The 26,014-nt window shown below is 42.7% G+C and overlaps 1 pseudogene across 24 annotated transcripts in view; it reads left to right on the top strand.

The window, feature by feature from the left end:
- LOC100431782 (E3 ubiquitin-protein ligase HERC2) overlaps window positions 1–26,014 on the top strand; it is a 48,798-nt pseudogene that overhangs the window by 10,248 nt on the left and 12,536 nt on the right. For 6 of the 24 annotated variants that reach the window (XR_010137142.1, XR_010137132.1, XR_010137125.1 and 3 more), the window contains 3 exons: window positions 8,850–9,062; window positions 14,359–16,468; window positions 24,202–24,377. The product of XR_010137142.1 is annotated as an E3 ubiquitin-protein ligase HERC2, transcript variant X19 (transcript). Of the gene's footprint in view, window positions 1–1,219; window positions 1,505–8,849; window positions 9,063–14,358; window positions 16,469–24,201; window positions 24,378–26,014 lie in introns of those variants that run through there. The other 18 variants (XR_010137141.1, XR_010137133.1, XR_010137136.1 and 15 more) reach the window with 10 other exon arrangements.

The raw sequence follows: 26,014 nt of genomic DNA, 5'->3' as shown, positions 1-26,014 counted from the left end.
GTGCTGGGATTACAGGCGTGAGCCACCACGCCCAGCCAGGTGCATGCACTTTTAGGATTTTTATGTCATTTTCGTAAATTTGACCCCCTTTATCTCTGCTGATATTCTTTGTTGTGAAGTAACCTTGGTCTGACTACCCTCTTTTCTTCTGATTTGGTGTTTGCATAGTGTGTTTGCCTGGTTTAGCTTTTTTCACTTTCAACCTCTGTGTATATGTAAAGTGGATTTCTTTTAGGTATCATATAATTAGGTCTTGCTTCTTTATTCACCCTGACAACCTCTGTTTTTTATTTGGAATCTTTAGACCACTTGGGTTTAAATCTATCATCTCTGGCATTTTCAGTTACATCTTTAACTTGTCACTCTCCACTTGCAAATGGTATTACGCTGCCTGAGCTGCGGGGCAATGCTCTGACCACAGCTTCCTGCTTCTGACCTGTTCTTGGTTGGTTGTGTTGCTGTGTCATATGTCCAAGTGAACACCACGGCCTGGCTAATTCTGTATTTTTGAGTAGAGACAGGGTTTCGTCATGTTGGTCGGGCTGGTTTCGAACTCCTGACCTCAGGTGGTCCACCTGCCTTGGCCTCCCAAAAGCCACCACGACCGGCCAAAAAAAAAGTATTTCTGTTAACCTACATGTTTATCATTTTGGGCCCTTAAGGTTTTGTTTATATCCAGTTGCCCTCTGGTATCATTTTCCTTCAATTTGAAGATCTTCATTTATCATTTCTAGATCTGCTGGCAGAGAAGTTTTTCAGTCTGTCTGGTTATCAATTTTGGCTTTATCTCTGACTCTACACAAATCACTTTGTCTCACCTTGGGCCTCTCATGTATAAAATAGGAGTAAGTGGCCGGGTGCAGTGGCTCACGCCTGTAATCCCAGCACTTTGGGAGGGCGAGGCGGGTGGATCACGAGGTCAAGAGATTGAGACCATCCTGGCTAACACGGTGAAACCCTGTCTCTACTAAAAATACAAAAAAATTAGCCGGGCGTGGTGGCCCGCACCTGTAGTCCCAGCTACTCGGGAGGCTGAGGCAGGAGAATGGCGTGAACCCGGGAGGCAGAGCTTGTAGTGAGCCGAGATCACACCACTGCACTCCAGCCTGGGTGATAGAGTGAGACTCTGTCTCAAAAAAAAAAAAAAAAAAAAAAAAAAAAAGGAATAAGTATAATATAATGTAAATAATTAAAATTATATAATATATATAAAATAAGTGAATACTTATCAGAGAGTTGCTGTGCAAATGACATGAAATAATGCACTTGAAGCTTCTAAGTCAGTGCCTGGCACATACTGTTTGATAAACATTTGTTGTGATTTTTAAAATCTGTTGTTTTGCCTTTCTCCTTCTTTCCCCTCACCTAGCTATCAAAGTACCTACAGTTATGGGTGGGTAACTAGCCACGAAGTATACTTTTCTTGCTCAGATTAAAGCCCAGCTTGTTGACTCAGGGCGGCTTTAATGAAGAGGGTTTACTTGGAAGCTCTGCTTGCTCACAGGTATGGAGCTTTCACAGAACCGACTCTCTACCTAGCAGCCTTGAAGGGGCTTGGATGCAAAGCATGTTCTTCAGCCACGTCATCTTTAGTCAAACTGCAGGTGGAATTTGTCGCTTTTAGAATAGCTCCTATTCCTTTCATTCCTTTTTTTCTTTTTTGCTTTTGCATCTCAACCTAAAAGGAAAAACACATTAATTTGAGCCATAGGAATTTAGAACTTGCTTTTTCTTTTGCTTAGATACGTTTGACTAAAACTACCTTTTTCACAGGTTTATTTTTTCCAACATTTTATTATGAAAAAAAAAATACAGAAAAGTTGAAAGAATTTTACAGTGCGCACCCACATATTCACCACCTAAGACTGTGCCGCTGGCATCATCCCACGTGCTTTATCACTGCTCTCTCCACCTTTTCATCCCTCTATTCATCCATCAGTCCCTTACATTTTTTTTTGCAGTGTTTCCAAGGAGACCTCTGGACACTTGCTTCTCAACATTGCCGCATGTAGGCCCTCAGCAGGAGTTCAGAAGTGTACATTTCATAGTGAGCCTTCTGGGAGTGTTAACAGATCACAGCTTTTCTTTTTGTCTAACGAAAAGGGCTTGCTGGCCATTTGGTGTTGTAATCTCTTAGGAGAGTAAACTCTTAGTGACTATCTGAATCATTCTTAATAATTCTCTCTGCTGTGTAAAGTAGGTCTAGGAGGACCCTCTCTGACGTTGTTAGCATAGGTTTTAGCTTAAGGTTTTGTAAATGCTGCTTATCAAAGTGATGAAGTTCCCATTTGTTACTGTTTTTTGAGAATTTTTATGAGTATTGAGTATTGAGTTTTGTCATTTTCTTTTTCTTTTTTTTTTTTTTGAGACGGAGTCTCGCTCTGTCGCTCAGGCTGGAGTCCAGTGGCATGATCTTGACTCATTGCCAGCTCTGCCTCCAGGGTTCACGCCATTCTCCTGCCTCAGCCTCCTGTAGCTGGGATTACAGGTGTCCGCCACCACGCCCTGCTAATTTTTTGTATTTTTAGTAGAGACGGGGTTTCACGGTATTAGCCAGGAAGGTTTCGATCTCCTGACCTTGTGATTCGCCCACCTCGGCCTTGCAGAGTGCTGGGATTACAGGCATGAGCCACTGTCTCCAGCCTGTCATTTGCTTTTTCTAAATCAATTGATTTGTAATCATGCAATTTTTGTTCTTTAGCCTATTAATAGGGTGGGTTACACTGATTTTTGACTGTTGAACAAGCTTTGTGTTCCTGCAATGAAACTACTTGGCGATGATGTGTAATTCTTTTTATATGTTGTTTAATTCTACTTGCTAATAATTCACTGAATATTTTTGTGTCTATGTATATAAAGTATATTGTCCTGTAGTTTGTACTGTCTTTAGGTTCGATATCATGCTAATATTAGCTTCTTAAAATGAATTGGGAGGTTTTTCCTTTTCTAGTTTCCAGAAGAGATTGTTTTGAGTCTTTGTTAATTCTGTTTTAATGTTTGATGGAATTATCCAGTGAATTCATTTGGGTCTGGTAATTTCTTTTTTTTCGGGATTCTTAGGATTATGAATTCAGTTTTCTTGATAGTGGTAGGGTTATTCAGATGATCTATTTTATATTTGGTGAGTTGTAGTAATTTGTATTATTTGAGGAATAAGTCCATTTTGCCCAAGTTGTCAAATTTATGTGTGTAGAGTTGTTCCTAGTAATTCCTAATTAATTATCTTTTTTGATATCTTTAGAGTCTGTGACATCACTAATGTTGGTAATTTATGTCTGTTGTTTTTTTTTTTTTTTTTGGTCAGTATTGCTGAGAGAGGTGTGTCAGTTTTATTGATCTTTTCGAAGAAGCAGCTTTTTGCTTTACTGTTTATTGTTTTTCTGTTTTCACTTTGTTTCTACTCTTACCTTAATTATTTCTTCCTTTCTGTTTACTTTTGGGTTTATTTTGCTATTTTTTTTTTCTTTTAGGTTGTCGAGATGGGCACTTATATTATTGATTTGTTTCCAAGTTTCTAACGTACCATTCATTTAGTGCTGTAAATTTCTCTCTCATCACCCACTGTAGCTCTTTCCCATTCATTTTGATGTATTGTACTTGCATTTTCTCTCAGTTCAGAATATATTTTAAAATTTCCCTTGAGACTTCCTCTTAGATCCATGGGTTATTTAGAAGTTTTAAAGTTTAGTTTCTGAGAGTTAGGCAATTTTCCTGTAATTGTTCTCTTGTTGACTTCTAATTTGTTTCCATTGTTTGAGGGAACATATGCTGTGTGATTGTAATTTCAAAAACTTTGTTAGGTTTGTTTTATGCCTCAGAATATGTTCTAACTTAGTATTTGTGGATACTTGAACAGATTATGTATTCTGCTGTTATTGGCTGGAGTGTTCTATAAATTTTGATTGGATCTAGTTGATTGATGGTGATGTTGAGTTCTATATCCTGGCAGCCTTTCTGTCTCCTAATTTTATTAGCTGTAGAGAGAGATTTTGAGGTCTCCAACTATAAAAGTATAAATGTCTTTTTCTCCTTTCAGTTCTGTTCATTGTTTTTTGTTTCAAATTGCTGCGTCTTAATGCTGTATTGACCAAGTTCTCATTTTGTAATGTTGCCGTCTGTTCCTGGTAATTATCTTTTTCTTTTTTTTTTTTTTTCTTGAGACAGAGTTTCCTCCTTTTGCCTAGGCAGGACTGAGGTGGCGCGATCTCAGCTCATCAACCTCCAAACCCACCAGGTTCAAGTGATTCTCCTGCCTCAGCCTCCTGAGTAGCTGTGATTATAGGGGCCCACCATCACGCCCAGCTAATTTTTGTATTTTAGTAGAGATGGGGTTTTGTCATGTTGGCCAGGCTCGTCTCAAACTCTTGAGCTCAGGTGATCCACCCACCTTGGCCTCCCAAAGTGGTAGGATTACAGGCGTGAGCCACTGTGCCCAGCCCTCTTGGTAATTATCTTTGCTGTGAAGTTTACTTTATTTGATATTAATGTAGCCATCTTCTGCTGTCCTTTCAGTAATGTTTGCGTGATCTTTCTTTTTTTATGCTTCTATTTTCAGTTTGCCTATTTGAAGTCACTTTCTTATGGACAACATGTAGTTGGATCATGTTCTCTAGCCTATTCTCCCAGTGTCTTTTAATGTATTTAGACTTTACACTTAATGTCATTATTGTTAAATTGAGGCTTAACACTGCCATTTTATTTTGTATTTTCTATTTCTTTTGTTTGTCATTTTTTTGGTTTGATTCTTCCTGGCTGTCTGTGGTTTACTTGACCATTTTTAGCATTTTATTTTGATTTTTCTGTAGTGTTTTAGAGTGTATCTTTTTGTATAGCTTTTTTAGTGGCTTTTCTAGGTAATATATTACATATAGATTGAGCATCTCTAAACCCAAAATCCAAAATCAGAAATGCTCCAAAATTCAAAACTTTTGGGCACCCCAACATGATGCCCCCAAGTAGAAAATTCCATTCATAAGTACTTAGCATGAATTTTGTTTCATGCACAAAATTATTAAGAATACTATATAAAATCACCTTCAGGCTCTCTCTATAAGGTATATATAAAACATAAATGAATGTATTTCGACTTGGGTCCTATCCCCAAAATATCTCATTATTTATATGCAAATATTCCTAAATCTGATAAAAATCTGAAATGCGGAGCACTTGTGCTTCTGAGCGTTTTGTAAGGGACACTCAGCCTGTGTGTGTATGAACACTTATTAGATTGTACCTGGCATTGTCATTTACTAGTTTCAGGGATATAGAAACTACCTCCCCTGACGTTCCTTTATGTTCTCCTGTTCATAATATACTTGCCTTAAGTATTTCATTTGCTTACATTTATAACCACATATGGCAATGTTATAATTTTTGGTTGAACCTTCAGACATAATTTAGCAAAGTCAGGAGGTGAGGGAAAAGTCTGTTGTATTTATGCATTGGTGTGCTTGTCATTTCCTTCTTCCGGAAGTTCCAGGGTTTTCTTCTTTTATGGTTGCTATTCTGCTTAGAGAACTTCCATTAGCCTTTCTTTTGGTGTGGGTCTTCTGGTGACAAATTCTGTTTTACTTCCTCTGAGAATGTTTTGCTTTCCTTTTCATTCCCGAAGGACATTTTTGGTGGATATAAGAATTCTGGGTTAATGGTTCTTTTCATCATTTGAAAAATATTTTGTACTTTCAGCTGGCCTCCATGGTTTCTGATGAGAAATTTGCTGTCATTTGACCTGTTAATCCACGATAGTTGAGGTACTGTTTTTCTTTAGTGGCCTTTGAAATGTTTTCTTTGTCTTTTGTTTTTTGGAGTTTGGTTATGATATGTTTTAGTTTGGATTTCTTCGGGTTCATCCTGTTTAGGGTTTGCTTACCTTAGATCTGTAGGTTTATGTCTCTTGCCAAATTTGGGAACTTTTAAGCCATCACTTCTTAGAGTACAGTTTCAACCCTAACTTCTTTTTTTTTTAATTTTTTTTTTTTTTTTTTGAGACAGAATCTTGCTGTGTCTCCCAGGCTGGAGTACAGTGGTGCAATCTTGGCTCACTGCAAGCTCCGCCTCCCGGTCAACCCTACCTTGTTTCTCCTGTCCCTTTGTGAGTTCAGTGACTGGAGTTGTTACAGTCCCATAGGTCCCTGAGACTGTTTTGTTTTTTGTTTGTTTTTTTTTTTCCGCAGGGACATATACTTCTTTCTTTTCTTTCTTTTTTTTTTTTTTGAGACGGAATCTCTCCCTGTTTTCCAGGCTGGAGTGCAATGGCACCATCTCGGCTCACTGTAACCACCGCCTCCCGAGTTCAAACGATTCTCCTGTCTCAGCCTCTTGAGTAGCTGGGATTACAGGTGCCCACCACCATGGCCAGCTAATTTTTGTATTTTTAGTAGAGATGGGGTTTCACCATGTTGACCAGGCTGGTCTCAAACTCCTGACCTTGTGATCCACCTGCCTCGGCCTCCCTAAGTGCTGGGATTACAGCTATGAGCCACCATGCCCCACCTTAGGGGCGTGTATTTCTTCTGTGTCATTCACATTGGGTAACTTCTATCTTTTACGCCACTGATTCTTTGCCCTTTTTCCTCCACTCTACTGCTGTGTTCATTCACTGAGCTTTTTATTTTGGTTATTGTATTTTTCAGTTCTATACTTTCTATTTGGTTTCTTTTTTTTTCTTTGTCTTCCTTTTCTTGTCTTAGGCTATTTTTTCATTTATTTCACATGTGTTTATAATTGCTTGTTGAAGCCTTTTTATCATGACTGCTTTTAATTATTGGCCACATTATTCCCACATCTTTCATTGTGGTATTTCTATAATAGTTGTTTAAAATTTGGTTTTAGATCTTCCTGGTTCTTGGTATCATGAGTGACTTTCTCAATAGAACATGTTGTTAGGCGACTCTAGGTGTTACTTAAATCTTCTGTGTAAGTGGTTAAACCTTTCTGTGACCCTGCTCTGGCAGGGATAGGGTGTGCTTCAGCTCATCACTGGCAGCTTGAGACGAAGTCCAGGCTTCCCACTTTGCCTAGAGGCCCCTGGTTACTGTGAGGCAGGGGTAGGAGTTCTGACTCCCCAGTGGTGTCCATGGTTTGTGTATTTTCTCACCCACTGTTTCAGAGTGTACATGAATGATGGACTGGGCAGTCAGGATTGTGATGGAATAAGCAGGAGGGTGTCAGGGAGAAGGGCACGTGGGTGCTCAAGGGCAGAGCTGCCCTCTTGGAGCTTTGGGGTTGTTTCTGGGCTCTGCAGCCAAGCAGAAGGGAGATGTATTATTTAAAAGCGGAAAATGCAGTGACTCTTCAGGAAGGGCTTAGCCCTTGAAGTGCTGGGCCAGCCTCCTTGCCTGAAGGGTGGCTCAGTGGGGATGCCCTGAGAAGGGCAGGGGCACTGCTTTACCTGTCAGTCTTTCACTTCTCCATCTTGAGCCCAGTGTGCAATTCAGTATTCTTCGTGTCGTTTTAAATAACTATTAGCTCTTAGCTGCAAAGCTCCAGCTCTCACATCCTACTGCTGGTGCTTGGGCGCAGTGTGTGTCACCCTGTGCCTTTCCAGGGAGTGGTGAGATGTGTCCCTCTCCTGCCTTCTAAGGTCCCTCCTGTCCAGTGGAGAGCATATCCAGGTAATGGGTAGCCGGAAAACTGATGTCTTCTGCCCAAGGGGAGGCAGCCAGTAGGGGTGTTGCTATTACCTGTCAGGATCCAGGGCTGCGAGGCTGGTGACTGCTGGCCTCCAGGCTAGTAAGCAGCAGAGAGGCAGGCCCAGAAGAGCCCAGCTGTCACCCTGCCACTGGGAACTGTGCTGTTATAGGGGATTGGTGGGAGGTAACTTAGAATTCCCCTATAATGATCTGTACTCTGAGGTAGACGCATGCTTAATCGAAAGACCAGAATCCTTTGAATTATTTTCACTCATGTGATTGCCTTCTAGCTACTTACAAAACACTTCTTAGTATGGAAATTTTTGAAGATACATAGAAGTAAAGAGAATAATATAATGAAATATCACTTACTAGTTGGAATGTGTATTCTAACTGGTTACTTTATCTTCCTCTAAAATATGTCCATAAATGTGTTTCATGAGTCATGCGTACTGGGTAATTTTATCAAGACATCGTTTTTATTTTGAATTTGGTTTTGCAACACAAAAATAATGGGTAGTGTTTTTCTCTGTTTAGGAGATGCGCTGCTGATAAATATTGATTGGTATTGACTTCAGAGTTCTGTGTTAGTAACTTTTTTTTTTTTTGGGAGACAGAGTCTCATTCTGTCACCCAGGCTAGAGTGTAGCAGCACAAGCTCAGCTCGCTGCAACCTTCGGCCTCCTGGGTTCAAGCGATTCTTGTGCCTCAGCGTCCTGAGTAGCTAGAATTCTAGGCGCGCACCACCACACCCAGCTAATTTTTGTATTTTTTTTTAGCAGAGAAGGGGTTTTGCCATGTTGGCCAGGCTGGTCTCGAACTCCTGACCTGAAGTGATCCACCCGCCTTGGCCTCCCAAAGTGTTGCGATTACAGGCGTGAGCCACTGTCCCGGCCAACTTTTGTATGATGTTTTCAGAGAGGCAGTATGCCATGGTGGTTCAGAGTCTCTGTCATGTGCCGTACTCCTCTGTGTGGCCTCGGAGAAGTTGCTTAACCACTTGGTGCCTCAGTTTCTTCATCCATAAAATGGATGGACAACACTGCTTGACAGTGCTGGTTGTGAGGGTTGCCTGAATTCGCATGTGTAAAGTGGTTAAAACTGTTGTTGCCACATATCATGCCTTTGAGTAGTACCTGCTGTCACCATCCATTTTCTCAACATTACAACAAACTGTGGCCACATTGTCCATAGGTGAGATGTTGTCTTGTTTTCTAGATGTGAATGAACTGAAGGAGTGTCTTTCTGTGCTGGTTAAAGAGCAGCAGGCCCTGGCCATCCAGTCAGTCACCACCACTCTCAGCCCTGTGACTCAAGCAGAGGCTGGTAATCTTGGAGCACTGTTTCATTGCCTTGAACCATTTTTCAGGAGAATGTCAAAGTTAAGTGGAAAAGCAGCGGCATTTCTTTTCCTCCTGTGGACAAAAAAAGGTAATATAAAGCGAAGAAAGAATCCTAATGGGCCGGGCGTGGTGGCTCACGCCTGTAATCCCAGCACTTTGCGAGGCCAAGGCGGGCGGATCACGAGGTCAGGAGATCGAGACCATCCTGGTTAACACGGTGAAACCCTGTCTCTACTAAAAATACAAAAAAAATTAGCCAGGCGTGGTGGCGGGCGCCTGTAAGTCCCAGTTACTTGGGAGGCTAAGGCAGGAGAATGGCGTGAACCCAGGAGGCGGAGCTTGCAGTGAGCTGAGGTCGTGTCACCACACTCCAGCCTGGGCGACAGAGTGAGACTCCGTCTCAAAAAGAAAAAAAAAAAAGAATCCTAATGCCAGTTAAATATAAAATTCAGACTGTTTTGTTTCAGAAAGTTTAATTAAGATTTTCAATATAGTGTCTGTCTTCACCTTCTGAAATTTATTCTTGCTTTCCCTTTTTGTATGTTTTATGTAATCTGGAGAATGAATTTGCCAATTTGCTCATGTAGTAACAGACCATACTATGTAATCTCTGTCATTATTTATTCAATTAAAATTTTTTCTTTCTTTTCTTTTTTTTTTTTTGAGAAGCAACGTCTTGCACTGTCACCCAGGCTGGGGTGCAATGGTGTAATCATAGCTCATTCTAACCTTGAACTCTGGGTCTCTAGTGATCCTCCTGCCTCAGTCACCTGAGTAGCTGGGACTACAGGCACATGCAACCATGCCTGGCTAAATAAAAATTGTGTGTGTGTGTGTGTGTGTGTGGGTGTGTGTGTGGGTGTGTGGGTGTGTGTGTGTGGGTGTGTGGGTGTGTGGGTGTGGGTGTGGTCTTGCTCCTGGCCTCAAGCAATCTTCCTGCTTCAACCGCTCAGAGTACTGGGATTACAGGCATGAGACACTGCGCCTGGCTCTGTGTTATTATTTTAAAGACCTTTTTCTGTCAGTAACTGTGGAAGCCAGCCAAAGCTTTAGATCAGCTCAAGTATAAATTTGAAAATGAATTCTGAACATTGTGTACATTTTATTTTGTTTTGCTGCTGGGTAAGGAGATAGATTGTAATGTTCAGTGCCCATCTAGTTTAGATGCTTCATGTTTTTCCTTCCTAATGTGGTTTTCTTATTCTTTTATTACAAGAGATGCTTTTGGGCCGGGCGCGGTGGCTCACGCCTGTAATCCCAGCACTTTGGGAGGCTGAGGCGGGCAGATCACCTGAGGTCGGGAGTTTGAGATCTGACCAATATGGAGAAACCCTGTCTCTGCTAAAAATAAAAAAATTAGCCAGGGCGTGGTGGCACATGCCTGTAATCCCAGCTACTCGGGAGGCTGAGGTAGGAGAACTGCTTGAACTGGGGAGGTGGAGGTTGCGGTGAGCGGAGATCGTGCCGTTGGACTCCAGCCTGGGCAACAAGAATGAAGCCCTGTCTCAAAAAGAAAAAAAAAAAGTGGGGATGCTTTTGGGCATATGAGTTTTAATTTGTTGATGCCTGATAATATATTACAGATTTCCTCTATTTGCTGACAGCCACTAGAATGTTTAAAGCTTATGTAAAATTGTACTTTTCCAAAATGAAGCTGTCTATCAGACTTTTGTCCTCAGAAGGTTGAACTACAAGATTGCCAGATGAAACTATATTTTATGTAGTTAGGAGCGTTGGCTTTATTTGACTGTGATAGTGACTTTGACTCCCTGGAGAGCACATAGAAAGTACAGGAGGCAGGAAGAAACAAGAGCAAAACCCTGATCATCTTGCTCGCCAGAGACAGGAGCGATTTTGCAGCTTGTTTCCTTGTTTTCTTACGTTTTAATTTTTGTGTTTGTTTTCCTTTTTTGTTTCCTTCTGTTTAAATATAGTTGAAATCACATTACAGTTGGCTCTCTGTATCTGTGGGTTTCACATCCACAGATTCAACCAACTGTGGATCGAAAATATTGGAAGAAAAGCAATAAAAAACAACACAACAATTAAAAAATACAAATAACAGTACAATATAACAACTAATTACAGAGCATTTACCTTGTATTAGGTGTTAATCTAGAGATGATTTTGTTTGTTTGTTTGTTTTGACATGGGGGTCTCACTGTTGCCCAGGGCATTGGGGCTATCATGGCTCCCTGCAGCCTTGACCTCCTGGGCTCAAGTGATTCTCCCACCTCAGCCTCCCAAGTAGCTGGGACTGCAGGCGTGTGCCACAATGCGGGGCTAATTTTTGTATTTTTTGTAGAGCTGGGGTCTCACTGTGTTGCTCAGGCTGGCCTCTAACTCCTGGCCTCGAGTGAGCTGCCTGCCTTGGCCTCCCAGAGTGCTGGGATTACGAGCATGAGCCACCACACCTGGCCAATTTTTTTTTTCTTTTAATTTGTATAGATGGGGTATTGCCATGTTGCCTGGGCTGGTCTTGAACCCCTGGGCTCAAGTGACCCTCCCGCCTCGACATCCCAAAGTGTTGGGATTATAGGTGTGAGCCACTGTGCCTGGCTGAGATGATTTAAATTATACGGGAGGATGTGCACAGGTTATATGCAAATATTACAGCATTTTCTATCAGGGTCTTGAGCATCCTAGGGTTTTGGTATGGAGCCAGGGGTGGGGCAGGCCTGGTACCAAACCCCTGCAGATACCAAGGGACAACTGTACATGTTGTATTTTTGAAAATAGTTTTAGAGTAAATTAAACCAAGAGACAGATGAGATTCCTACCCATTTGGTAATAGGAGTGCCATGGTTCTTTCCTTCCTTCCGGACCGGCTGTGATGGTCATGAATCAGAGTGTTCCGTACAGGTGTGCGGTAGGTGCTAAGATTGTCCAAGCAGTGTTGTGTGTTTGTCAAATTAAACTGAATTCCCTCAGCTGCAGAAATGGCTGAGAGCCCAGCTGATTTTTCTCTGCGCTGTTTCCTTTGTGATGACATAGGGTTGATGGATTAATTGGAATATAGCTTTCATTAATTGGAAGAATTCCTAAAATTTAAAAAAAGCCTTTTTTTGAGATAATTGTGGATTCACATACAGTTGTAAGAAATAGTATAGAGATTCTTTTACTGTTCGCCCCATTGCCCTCAATGGTAGCTAGTTGCAAACTATGACACAGTCATCAGAACTAGGGTGTTTGATAGTCTGCCTGTCTTATTCAGGTTTTCCCAGTTTTACATGCTCTCAATTGTATGTGTATTTCTTTGCAGTTTTTTAATGTGTAGATTTTCTGAGACCTCCACTGCAATCAGGGTACATGGACAAGGGCCGTTTATACCCACATGCACGTCTTCTCTCCCGACCCTACCTGCTGGTAACCACTCATCTGTTCTCTGTGTCTATTATGTGATTTTTTGACATTGGCTTTTTAATTTTTTATTATTGTTATTACTGTAATTTTTGGAGACAGGGTCTCACCCTGATGCCCAAGCTGGAGTGCAGTGATATAATCATAGCTCACTGCAGCCTCAGACTCCTGGGCTCAAGCAGTCCTCTCATTTCAGCTTCCTGAGTAGCTGGGACCTCAGATGCATGACACCACACCCAGCTCATTTTGTATTTGTAGAGACTGGGGTCTTGTTATGTTTCCCAGGCTTGTCTTGAACTCCTGGCCTCAAGCAAGATTGACTTTTTTCACTCAGCATAATCCCCTTGACATTTTCCCAAGGAGGTCTTTGCATGTATCATTATTGCTGAGTAGTGATTTTTTTTTTGGAGGGGAGACAGAGTCTCTCTTTGTCACCCAGGCCAGGCTGGGGTGCAGTGGCGCGATCTTGGCTCACTGCAACCTCCACCTCCCGGGTTCAAGCAATTCTGCAACAGCCTCCCAAGTAGTTGGGACTACAGGCCAGCACCACCACGCCTGGCTAATTTTTGTATTTTTAGTAGAGACGGGGTTTTGCCATGCTGGCCAAGCTGATCTCAAACTCCTGACCTAAAGTGACTCACCCACCTCCTCTGACCACACTTGGCCCATGTGCTTTCTCTTGTAAGGACTGTGTGTCCTGTTACATGTCTGTGTCTTGTCATGTTCATATTTCTCATTTAGGATTCGTGAGCAAAGATTTCCATCTTCCAGGTACCTGGTGCCCTTCTCAGAGGTTCTTGTGTTTCCTCTCTGAGCTCCCGGTGCATTATTCAGGCACTTGTGGATAAGCGTGTACCGTTGCCCCGGCCAGCCGTGTTCTTCTTTGCCATTTTTATTACACATTGTATCTTGGGGAGATCCTTCTATAACATCCCTGTTTGTTGTTTTTTGTTTTGTTTTTTCTATTTTTTTTTTTTTTTTTTTTTTTGAGATGGAGTCTTGCTCTGCCTCCCAGGCTGGAGTGCTGTGGTGCGATCTTGGCTCACTGCAGCCTCCGCCTCCCAGGTTCAAGTGATTTGCCTGCCTCAGCCTCCGAGTAGCTGGGATTACAGGCATGTCACCACCACACCTGGCTACTTTTTGTATTTTTAGTGGAGACAGGGTTTCGTCCTGTTGGCCAGGCTGGTCTTGAACTCCATATCACCTGTTTTTATAGAGTATCCCCTGATCATGAAAGCAAATTTTAGTAAATTTGGAGAATATAGTCTATAGTAGCAATACTGTAATATACATATATTAGAAATATGATATAGTATAAAGTATAAAATAAAATTACTTTCTATGCATAATTGAGTTGAGATTATGCCTTTTTGTATTCTAGCCTTTTCTCTCTTGTACAGGATGGTTTTTGTGGTGTACCATTTGCATAACCTTTTACTACATGCGGAATGAAACTGACTTGTGAAATTAACATACGCAAATAGTGGAAAGCTTAAAAACACACAGGACAGTGATGAGCACCATTCTCAGAAGAGGGCGACTCCGCATGGGGTGGCTCAAGCACACAGGGCTTCACCCGCGGCCAGGAGCAGACCCCGAGTGGAGGACGCCGGAGCTGGGGCGAGCCAGGCTACCCTGTGTGTCTCTGCTGCTCTTCTTCCAGCTCCTGTCCGGCCTGGTCTCCCATGTGGGGTTTATTCTCCCTCTGTTTATGTATTTATCTGTTTATCGTCTGCTTCCTCCCACTAGAATCTCACTTTGGGAGGTCATTTCATGAGCATTTTCCCAAGACATTTAAAATTCCTTATACATTTCTTTGATTCTTAAAGAGAAAACTTTTCCTTTACAAAAGACATTTGATCAAAGTTGTTAAACAACGAAACTAAAAATCCACTTGTGATCCTGTCACTTGAAGAAAACCATTGGTCAGATTTTGGTACACACCCTTTCATAGTATTGATTTTATGTAGTATCTGCACCCTCCGCTGCTGACTGGTTGTATGTTCCGTGTGTGTCGTCTGCAGTTCCCAGCCTGTGAGCAAAGGTGTGGAGGGGCTCGCCAGAGTGGGATCCCGAGCGGCGCTGTCTTTTGCCTTCGCCTTCCGGCGTAGGGCTTGGCGATCAGGTACGGTCCCTGGTGTGGCGCGTTGTTCTGCTTCCCTAACGCATCAACAGTCTGGGTTTTGAGCTCCGTTCAGCCACCATGTGCCTTTCGGCTGATCCCTTGTGCTCTCTGTGCCTTGGTTTCCTTGCTTGTGAGATGAGAGGCTGCAGAGGCTGTTTCGCTTTTCATGTCTGTGCTTTAAAGAAAAAAAAAGAGAGTGCATGCACCCTCACCCCCACGTCAGCCACTACCATGGAACACCTGAGTACAGACTTAATTCTAGAAGAACAAGAAGTTACTGTATTGCTCATGTGACAGCCGTGAAATACAGAATTGACTGGAACAGCTGTGCTAGATTTTGGCCTGTTGAGTGAGGGATTGGAAAGGTGACAGTGGCATCATCTCTCGCTGAGGGGTGGGAAGCCCAGCAGGAGAGTGAGGGGAGTGGGCGGGCTCCTCTGACAAGTGTGCGCCCAGGCGAGGATGCGGACCTCTGCAGTGAGCTGTTGCAGCAGTCTCTGGACGCCCGATGAGCACTTCCCGAGGCCTCGCTCTTCGATGAGAGCACCAGGTCCTCTCTGTGGCTGGAGGTGGTGGAGAGAGCGACCAGCTTCCTCAGGTCTGTTGTGATGGGGTGAGTTCTTTCCTTTCTTGCCTTCTGCACACAGACAGCTGGCCTGCTTGAGGCTGGTTCTTACCACCCTCGCTTTAGAGCTAAGAAGCCTAGTAGGTTGGTTTCTCACCTCTGTTTTCAGCGGGCTCTCAGTGCTGTGATTCTGGGTCTGGGTTCTCAGCTTTTCAGGAGATTTGATATATGATACTCTGACTAGACCCAGGAAGCTGTGATACTAAATGAGATGGACGAGGGAGGATGCTTAGAGATTTGGCCATCAGTCATTCGTGGAGGGTTGAGCACTTACATTGTGTGTCTGTCTGTGATTAGGAGCTGCTGTCCTGAGTGCAGAGTGGCACTTGGTTTGAAGTCTTATAGATAACGTGGGAGTAAACAACTACTCAAGATCAAATAGTTTAGTCCTTTAGCTGGTCTTTTTAGCGTAAAAAATTTTGAATAGGAATCATTTGTGTGTAACAAAAACATGAATTCTGGTCTTAGGTGCTATGCATTTTTGTTAAGGTTTTTAAATTTAAAGAAAATATAAAATTCAACAGGGAGGACAGATGCAGAGAAAAGTGAGGCCACTCCTCACTCTCCTTGCAGAGGTCAGCACTGTGCCTTCTTCCATCCGGCAGGAGGCCTTTGGCGTTTGCGTCCCTGGCTCTGAGTCCACTTCCTGAGCCTGCTGGTGAAGGCATCACCACAGATTTTTACTGCTGGAGGCCCTGAAGATAGGCTTGGAGTTGATTTCAAAAATTCAGCTATAATATTGATGCCATAAGATCCTTTCTCCGCAGTCTTGGGATAGAATTTTAAAAAATTTATTATTGAGTAACATAGAAAAGTTAAAAATATTTCATTGATCAGAGATAAAAATTAGTGTAGACATTTTGCCTCCAGATTATCAGGTGGTTTTGGAGATTGGGTTCTCTAATTCCGTAGGAGAATGTTGATACTGTTACAGTCTTACAAGTCATTGAAACTGGAAAAGATAGCTAGATATTCTTCTACTCATGTTTTTGATAATGAGATAAATTATTTTATGCTTCACAAATTTGGAGTATGTCATCTACTGTAATACAGTGTCTGAATGAATAATTTAAATAAAATATATTTCTGTAAGCTAATTGTACACTTTAAAAATCTCTGAAAAATTTGAGTAGCAAGTCTCAGAAACTTGATTCTAAATATTAAAAATATATCCTTCCTTGAGAGGGAGTGTGTAGTAAACGTGTTAGTGTGATTGTAAGCATGCTGTCTTTCTGGAGGTCGCTTTGTTCTTGCATCCATTGTTTTCATTTCAGGGATGTTCACGGAACACCAGGCACCAAAGGGCCAGAAGCATCCCCCTGCAGGACCAGCACTTGGCCCTGGCCATCCTGCTGGGGCTGGCTGTGCAGAGAGGCACGCTGAGGTGAGGGCTGCCGCAGACTGGGAACACTTTGGGGAAGCGGCTCTGTGTCCAAATACCTGTTGCATTGTGTGTGTTTCACTGAATCGTGTGTGACTGCAGCAGATGTGGTGCTCTGTAACCAGAGAACCATGTCCCAGAGCTCGCTCTCTCTTTTCCTTTTCTTCACTTCCTTTTTTTATGCTTAGTTTTCTAGACTGGGAATTTTTTTTTTTCAGTTTTCCTCATTTAATTATTTTTATTCCATGAATTTAAGATCCTAGATCTTTCATGTAAACATGCTCTTTGAGCTTCTTAACTGGTCTTTCCTATCAGCAAAAGGCGATGTCGTGTGCTGAAATCTTGGTGTCAATTCGGTGATTTAATTGCCACGGCTTTACTTTCATTTCCTTTCATATCCCAAGTATTTCTTCACTTCTATCTAGCTGTTTGCTTTTATTTTTGCTCCACAGTGGAAAAAAAAAAGTTAATCTGTTTTTTTTTTTAAATTTATTTATTTATTTATTTATTTATTTTTTCTTTTATTATTATTATTATTATTATACTTTAGGTTTTATGGTACATGTGCCCAATGTGCAGGTAAGTTACATATGTATACATGTGCCATGCTGGTGCACTGCACCCACCAACTCGTCATCTAGCATTAGGTATATCTCCCAATGCTATCCCTCCCCCCTCCCCCCACCCCACAACAGTCCCCGAAGTGTGATGTTCCCCTTCCTGTGTCCATGTGTTCTCATTGTTCAATTCCCACCTATGAGTGAGAATATGCGGTGTTTGGTTTTTTGTTCTTGCGATAGTTTACTGAGAATGATGATTTCCAATTTCATCCATGTCCCTACAAAGGACATGAACTCATCATTTTTTATGGCTGCATAGTATTCCATGGTGTATATGTGCCACATTTTCTTAATCCAGTCTATCATTGTTGGACATTTGGGTTGGTTCCAAGTCTTTGCTATTGTGAATAATGCTGCAATAAACTTACGTGTGCATGTGTCTTTATAGCAGCATGATTTATAGTCCTTTGGGTATATACCCAGTAATGGGATGGCTGGGTCAAATGGAATTTCTAGTTCTAGGTCCCTGAGGAATCGCCACACTGACTTCCACAATGGTTGAACTAGTTTACAGTCCCACCAACAGTGTAAAAGTGTTCCTATTTCTCCACATCCTCTCCAGCACCTGTTGTTTCCTGACTTTTTAATGATTGCCATTCTAACTGGTGTGAGATGGTATCTCATTGTGGTTTTGATTTGCATTTCTCTGATGGCCAGTGATGGTGAGCATTTTTTCATGTGTTTTTTGGCTGCATAAATGTCTTCTTTTGAGAAGTGTCTGTTCATGTCCTTCGCCCACTTTTTGATGGGGTTGTTTGTTTTTTTCTTGTAAATTTGTTGGAGTTCATTGTAGATTCTGGATATTAGCCCTTTGTCAGATGAGTAGGTTGCGAAAATTTTCTCTCATTTTGTAGGTTGCCTGTTCACTCTGATGGTAGTTTCTTTTGCTGTGCAGAAGCTCTTTAGTTTAATTAGATCCCATTTGTCAATTTTGGCTTTTGTTGCCATTGCTTTTGGTGTTTTAGACATGAAGTCCTTGCCCATGCCTATGTCCTGAATGGTAGTGCCTAGGTTTTCTTCTAGGGTTTTTATGGTTTTAGGTCTAACATTTAAGTCTTTAATCCATCTTGAATTGATTTTTGTATAAGGTGTAAGGAAGGGATCCAGTTTCAGCTTTCTACATATGGCTAGCCAGTTTTCCCAGCACCATTTATTAAATAGGGAATCCTTTCCCCATTTCTTGTTTTTGTCAGGTTTGTCAAAGATCAGATAGTTGTAGATATGTGGCATTATTTCTGACGGCTCTGTTCTGTTCCATTGATCTATATCTCTGTTTTGGTACCAGTACCATGCTGTTTTGGTTACTGTAGCCTTGTAGTATAGTTTGAAGTCAGGTAGTGTGATGCCTCCAGCTTTGTTCTTTTGGCTTAGGATTGACTTGGCGATGCGGGCTCTTTTTTGGTTTCATATGAACTTTAAAGTAGTTTTTTCCAATTCTGTGAAGAAAGTCATTGGTAGCTTGATGGGGATGGCATTGAATCTGTAAATTACCTTGGGAAGGATGGCCATTTTCATGATATTGATTCTTCCTACCCATGAGCATGGAATGTTCTTCCATTTGTTTGTATCCTCTTTTATTTCCTTGAGCAGTGGTTTGTAGTTCTCCTTGAAGAGGTCTTTCACATCCCTTGTAAGTTGGATTCCTAGGTATTTTATTCTCTTTGAAGCAATTGTGAATGGGAGTTCACTCATGATTTGGCTCTCTGTTTGTCTGTTATTGATGTATAAGAATGCTTGTGATTTTTGCACATTGATTTTGTATCCTGAGACTTTGCTGAAGTTGCTTATCAGCTTAAGGAGATTTTGGGCTGAGACAATGGGGTTTTCTAGATATACTATCATGTCATCTGCAAACAGGGACAATTTGACTTCCTCTTTTCCTACTTGAATACCCTTGATTTCCTTCTCCTGCCTAATTGCCCTGGCCAGAACTTCCAACACTATGTTGAATAGAAGTGGCGAGAGAGGGCATCCCTGTCTTGTGCCAGTTTTCAAAGGGAATGCTTCCAGTTTTTGCCCATTCAGTATGATATTGGCTGTGGGTTTGTCATAAATAGCTCTTATTATTTTGAGATATGTCCCATCAATTCCTAATTTATTGAGAGTTTTTAGCATGAAGGGTTGTTGAATTTTGTCCAAGGCCTTTTCTGCATCTATTGAGATAATCATGTGGGTTTTGTCTTTGGTTCTGTTTATATGCTGGATTACATTTATTGGTTTGCGTATATTGAACCAGCCTTGCATCCCAGGGATGAAGCCCACTTGATCATGGTGGATAAGCTTTTTGATGTGCTGCTGGATTCTGTTTGCCAGTATTTTATTGAGGATTTTTGCATCAATGTTCATCAAGGATATTGGTCTAAAATTCTCTTTTTTTGTTGTGTCTCTGCCAGGCTTTGGTATCAGGATGATGCCGGCCTCATAAAATGAGTTAGGGAGGATTCCCTCTTTTTCTATTGATTGGAATAGTTTCAGAAGGAATGGTACCAGCTCCTCCTTGTACCTCTGGTAGAATTCAGCTGTGAACCCATCTGGTCCTGGACTTTTTTTGGTTGGTAAGCTATTGATTATTGCCACAATTTCAGCTCCTGTTATTGGTCTATTCAGAGATTCAACTTCTTCTTGGTTTAGTCTTGAGAGGGTGTATGTGTTGAGGAATTTATCCATTTCTTCTAGATTTTCTAGTTTATTTGCATAGAGGTGTTTGTAATATTCTCTGATGGTAGTTTGTATTTCTGTGGGATCGGTGGTGATATCCCCTTTATCATTTTTTATTGCATCTATTTGATTCTTCTCTCTTTTTTTCTTTATTAATCTTGCTAGCGGTCTATCAATTTTGTTGATCCTTTCAAAAAACCAGCTCCTGGATTCATTGATTTTTTGAAGGGTTTTTTGTGTCTCTATTTCCTTCAGTTCTGCTCTGATTTTAGTTATTTCTTGCCTTCTGCTAGCTTTTGAATGTGTTTGCTCTTGCTTTTCTAGTTCTTTTAATTGTGATGTTAGGGTGTCAATTTTGGATCTTTCCTGCTTTCTCTTGTGGGCATTTAGTGCTATAAATTTCCCTCTACACACTGCTTTGAATGCATCCCAGAGATTCTGGTATGTTGTGTCTTGGTTCTCGTTGGTTTCAAAGAACATCTTTATTTCTGCCTTCATTTCGTTATGTACCCAGTAGTCATTCAGGAGCAGGTGGTTCAGTTTCCACGTAGTTGAGCGGTTTTGAGTGAGATTCTTAATCCTGAGTTCTAGCTTGATTGCACTGTGATCTGAGAGACAGTTTGTTACAATTTCTGTTCTTTTACATTTATTGAGGAGAGCTTTACTTCCAAGTATATGGTCAGTTTTGGAATAGGTGTGGTGTGGTGCTGAAAAAAATGTATATTCTGTTGATTTGGGGTGGAGAGTTCTGTAGATGTCTATTAGGTCCGCTTGGTGCAGAGCTGAGTTCAATTCCTGGGTATCCTTGTTGACTTTCTGTCTCGTTGATCTGTCTAATGTTGACAGTGGGGTGTTAAAGTCTCCCATTATTAATGTGTGGGAGTCTAAGTCTCTTTGTAGGTCACTCAGGACTTGCTTTATGAATCTGGGTTCTCCTGTATTGGGTGCATATATATTTAGGGTAGTTAGCTCTTCTTGTTGAATTAATCCCTTTACCATTATGTAATGGCCTTCTTTGTCTCTTTTGATCTTTGTTGGTTTAAAGTCTGTTTTATCAGAGACTAGGATTGCAACTCCTGCCTTTTTTTGTTTTCCATTTGCTTGGTAGATCTTCCTCCATCCTTTTATTTTGAGCCTATGTGTGTCTCTGCACGTGAGATGGGTTTCTTGAATACAGCACACTGATGGGTCTTGAGTCTTTATCCAATTTGCCAGTCTGTGTCTTTTAATTGGAGCATTTAGTCCATTTACATTTAAAGTTAATATTGTTATGTGTGAATTTGATCCTGTCATTATGATGTTAGCTGGATATTTTGCTCATTAGTTGATGCAGTCTCTTCCTAGTCTCAATGGTCTTTACATTTCGGTATGATTTTGCAGTGGCTGGTACCGGTTGTGCCTTTCCATGTTTAGCGCTTCCTTCAGGAGCTCTTTTAGGGCAGGCCTGGTGGTGACAAAATCTCTCAGCATTTGCTTGTCTGTAAAGTATTTTATTTGTCCTTCACTTATGAAGCTTAGTTTGGCAGGATATGAAATTCTGGGTTGAAAATTCTTTTCTTTAAGAATGTTGAATATTGGCCCCCACTCTCTTCTGGCTTGTAGGGTTTCTGCCGAGAGATCCGCTGTTAGTCTGATGGGCTTCCCTTTGATGGTAACCCGACCTTTCTCTCTGGCTGCCCTTAAGATTTTTTCCTTCATTTCAACTTTGGTGAACCTGACAATTATGTGTCTTGGAGTTGCTCTTCTCGAGGAGTATCTTTGTGGCGTTCTCTGTATTTCCTGAATCTGAATGTTGGCCTGCCTTGCTAGATTGGGGAAGTTCTGGATAATATCCTGCAGAGTGTTTTCCAACTTGTTTCCATTCTCCCCGTCACTTTCAGGTACACCAATCAGACGTAGATTTGGTCTTTTCACATAGTCCCACATTTCTTGGAGGCTTTGCTCGTTTCTTTTTATTCTTTTTTCTCTAAACTTCCCTTCTTGCTTCATTTCATTCATTTCATCTTCCAGGGCTGATACCCTTTCTTCCATTTGATCGCATCGGCTCCTGAGGCTACTGCATTCTTCACGTAGTTCTCGAGCCTTGGTTTTCAGCTCCATCAGCTCCTTTAAGCACTTCTCTGTATTGGTTATTCTAGTTATACATTCTTCTAATTTTTTTTCAAAGTTTTCAACTTCTTTGCCTTTGGTTTGAATATCCTCCCGTAGCTCGGAATAATTTGATCACCTGAAGCCTTCTTCTCTCAGCTCGTCAAAGTCATTCTCCGTCCAGCTTTGTTCCGTTGCTGGTGAGGAACTGCGTTCCTTTGGAGGAGGAGAGGTACTCTGGTTTTTAGAGTTTCCAGTTTTTCTGCTCTGTTTTTTCCCCATCTTTGTGGTTTTATCTACTTTTGGTCTTTGATGATGGTGATGTACAGATGGGTTTTTGGTGTGGATGTCCTTTCTGTTAGTTTTCCTTCTAACAGACAGAACCCTCAGCTGCAGGTCTGTTGGAGTACCTGGCCGGCCGTGTGAGGTGTCAGTCTGCCCCTGCTGGGGGGTGCCTCCCAGTTAGGCTGCTCGGGGGTCAGGGGTCAGGGACCCACTTGAGGAGGCAGTCAGCCCGTTCTCAGATCTCCAGCTGCAGAGGTTACTGCTGAGGTTAAGTCTGCAGAGGTTACTGCTGTCTTTTTGTTTGTCTGTGCCCTGCCCCCGGAGGTGGAGCCTACAGAGGCAGGCCGGCCTCCTTGAGCTGTGGTGGGCTCCACCCAGTTCAAGCTTCCAGGCTGCTTTGTTTGCCTAAGGGAGCCTGGGCAATGGCGGGCGCCCCTCCCTCAGCCTCACTGCCGACTTGCTGTTTGATCTCAGACTGCTGTGCTAGCAATCAGCGAGACTCCGTGGGCGTAGGACCCTCTGAGCCAGGTGCGGGGTATACTCTCCTGGGGCACCGTTTCCTAAGCCCATCGGAAAAGCACAGTATTCAGGTGGGAGTGGCCCGATTTTCCAGGTGCCGTCTGTCACCCCTGGAAAGGGAACTCCCTGACCCCTTGCGCTTCCCGAGTGAGGCAATGCCTCGCCCCTGCTTCGGCTGGCGCACGGTGCGCTCACCCACTGACCTGCGCCCACTGTCTGGCACTCCCTAGTGAGATGAACACGGTACCTCAGATGGAAATGCAGAAATCACCCGTCTTCTGCGTCGCTCGCGCTGGGAGCTGTAGACTGGAGCTGTTCCTATTCGGCCATCTTGGCTCCTCCCCCAATCTGTTTTTACTAGGAATAAATATCTTTTCTCCTTTGGCCAAATGTTGTCTGCCATCTTGATGTTGCTTCAGCTGTGGGACAGCGGGGCACAGGAGACTGACAATGAGCGTTCCGCCCAGGGCACCAGCGCCCGGCTTTTGCCCTTGCTGCAAAGGTTCCAGAGCATCATTTGCAGGAAGGATACGCCCCACTCCAGGGCGACATGCACGTGGGTATCATGTTGGAACTTTGTGTGTAGGTGGCACTCGAGTCTAGTTATTTTTTAAGCAAGACCGGCCTGCGTGTCCACGGCAGTATTTTTCTCTGGTGTGTGTTTGGTAGTAACAGCATTCAGTCAGATGAGACAGGTGTGGGAGGCCACTTGTTTGTGGAGAAGACTCGGATCAGTGAACACTGACTTCCTTGTCAGCAGAGAACCAAGCTTGAAACATGCACTTTTAAATCAATACCAGAAAAGAACAACGAAAGTAGTGGCCTGCTTTGTTGGCCCTTCCTATGTACTGGGCTCTGTGCAGGGCTTGTCACCTGAGCTGTCACTCTGTTTAGTACCAGCTCCCCCCCTTAACAGGTGTGGACGCCGAGCTGGGGGAGGAGCAGGCGTGTGGGGCCCTGGGCCTAAACCTCCAGGACTGCTGGTCTTTACAGGTCAAGTACAAGTTGGATTTTGCCGGTTTTTTGGGAAAGTCTTAGGCATTCCAATATCATGCTTTGGTTTTTCTATTATTTGCAGTCTTTAATGATAATAGGGCTCTTCTGCCTTTAGAAGAATTAGAACTATGATTTAATTTGCAAATGAAAGTAGGTGTTCTCCAGAACGGGCAACGTTTAGATTGAAATAAAGTTTTTGGTTTTAGATTTCAAGGCCAGCTTGAGATGCTGTGCTGGGTTCCCACAGAGGTGGTTCTGCCTTTCTCCAGGGGTCCTAGGCCTGTAGGGTGGTTTGGTTGTGTTAGTAATCTGTGGATTCAACTTACCTGTAGTATCATAAATGTATATATGCACAGTCAATGTTGTGTACATGTATACAGCAAATTTAGACATTTGTACAGTGAGTTTATATGCTGCATAAATATATAGCTGTATAGTATAACTGTATCTCGACATTGTCATTTGATGGGTCAAATGAGTCAATACCAAAATACAAAGAGTAATTAAAGGCTAATTGTTACTTTAATTTTTCCCACCATTTCTGAATGTTTGTTTACTTTTCCTTTCTAGCTTTTGTGTGGCCCTCTGAGCTCCATTGAGAGTTTCCTGAGGTACCTCACCCTTCCACAAGACAACGAGCTTGCCATTGATCTGCGACAAATGGTGATTGTTGTCATGGCCCATTTAGACCGTCTGGCTATGCCCTGTAGATGCTTCCGCTGTGTAGCTCTCTGACATCTCATAAGGTGTGTGCAAGAACCGTGTTCTCCATGTGTTTTGTAGCTAGTACCACTTCTAGGTTCTCATCCTGGGCTCGTGTGGAGACTTGTTTTTTCTGGTATTGTTGGGGGGAGCTGGCTTACGGTTTTTAAATGTGTTTGCTGTTGAAAGTGTTATCCGTGTTGAGAGTGAGTGATGAGTAAGCTGAGGCACACAGGCCTGGGGACCCAACCTGGGGGCCCAGGTTCCAGGTTCAGGTGGCACAGCCCCAGAGAGCTCCCCTTTATCCACAGCCCCAGGCCCTCCCACCTTCTGCAGGGGGTTCCACAGCCTTCTTTATACTCTGAACACGGGCTGTCTTAGTATGTAATGCTGGTTATAGTAGTGAGAGTATAGTTATATATTATATCTGTTATGTAATAGTAATGGTAATAGTAGTGATTTGCGTGTGTGGAGCACCTGTAGGGTGCAGGCCCACTGAGGACCTCATGCACGCTGTTGTATCTCATTATGTCAATGAGAAAACTACCTTTGGGAATGGTAGTGAACTTTGCCGGGATATAACTAATCCTAGTTTTGAATCCAGATTTTTCTAAGATTTTATTTCTAATATGAAGAGTATTTATTTTGTTTTACAGTCATTTAAAAAAAAAGGAATAGAGTCACATGGTTCAAAAATCAAACCTAGGCAGAGACATACTGTCGCTTCCCCACCCACCCCTTCCACCCATTTGCCACCTGCTGCCTCTGACTTTTCAGTCTCCTCTGTAACCTCCTCGTTCCCGTGACCTCCTCGTTCCCGTGACCTCCTCGTTCCCGTAACCTCCTCGTTCCCGTAACGTCCTCGTTCCCGTAACCTCCTCGTTCCCGTAACCTCCTCGTTCTGTAACCTCCTCGTTCCCGTAACCAACCTCCTTGTCCCCGTAACCTCCTCGGTTCCCGTAACCTCCTTGTTCTCTGGAATGAGTACGCTAGTGGTAGCATGTTGCATTACTTGTGTTGCTTGTTTTTTTTTGCTAACCATATATACTGGAGTACTTTATCAGAGTGTTGCTCTTTGTTTTTATAAAGCAGCTTAGTCTTCAGTGTGCAGATGTGTCTTTTATGTATCTTTCTGTAGTGAGTCTCTTATTGGTGGACACTTGGGCTTATTGCCACAATGGTGCTATACAAACAGTGCTGAGGGTCGGGTGTGGTGGCTCACACCTGTAATGCCAGCACTTTGGGAGGCCGAGGTGGATGGATCACCTGAGGTTGGGAGTTTGAGACCAGCCTGGCCAATTTGGAGAAACCCCGTCTCTACTAAAAAATACAAATATTAGCCGGGCGTGGTGGCACATGCCTGTAATCCCAGCTACTCAGGAGGCTGAGGCAGAAGAATCGCTTGAACCCGGGAGGCAGAGGTTGCAGTGAGCCAAGAGCGCGCCACTGCACTCCAGGCTGGGCAACAAGAGTGAAACTCCATCTCAAACAAAAACAACAAAAAACACAAATAGTACTGCAGGGCTTGACCTGGAACATGTGTCCTCCATGTGTGCATGCGTGTGTGCCTGTGCACATGCACAGGTGGGGATGCACCTAGTGTGGGCTGGTTGTCACCAGATTGCTCCTGTACAACTTGATTTCTCTCACCACCGATAGGGCTGCTGGTCTCCCAGCCTTG

The sequence above is a fragment of the Pongo abelii genome, chromosome 16 (assembly GCF_028885655.2).
Source record: "Pongo abelii isolate AG06213 chromosome 16, NHGRI_mPonAbe1-v2.0_pri, whole genome shotgun sequence".
NCBI lineage: Eukaryota > Metazoa > Chordata > Mammalia > Primates > Hominidae > Pongo > Pongo abelii.
This window is presented reverse-complemented; position numbering and strand designations above follow the sequence as displayed.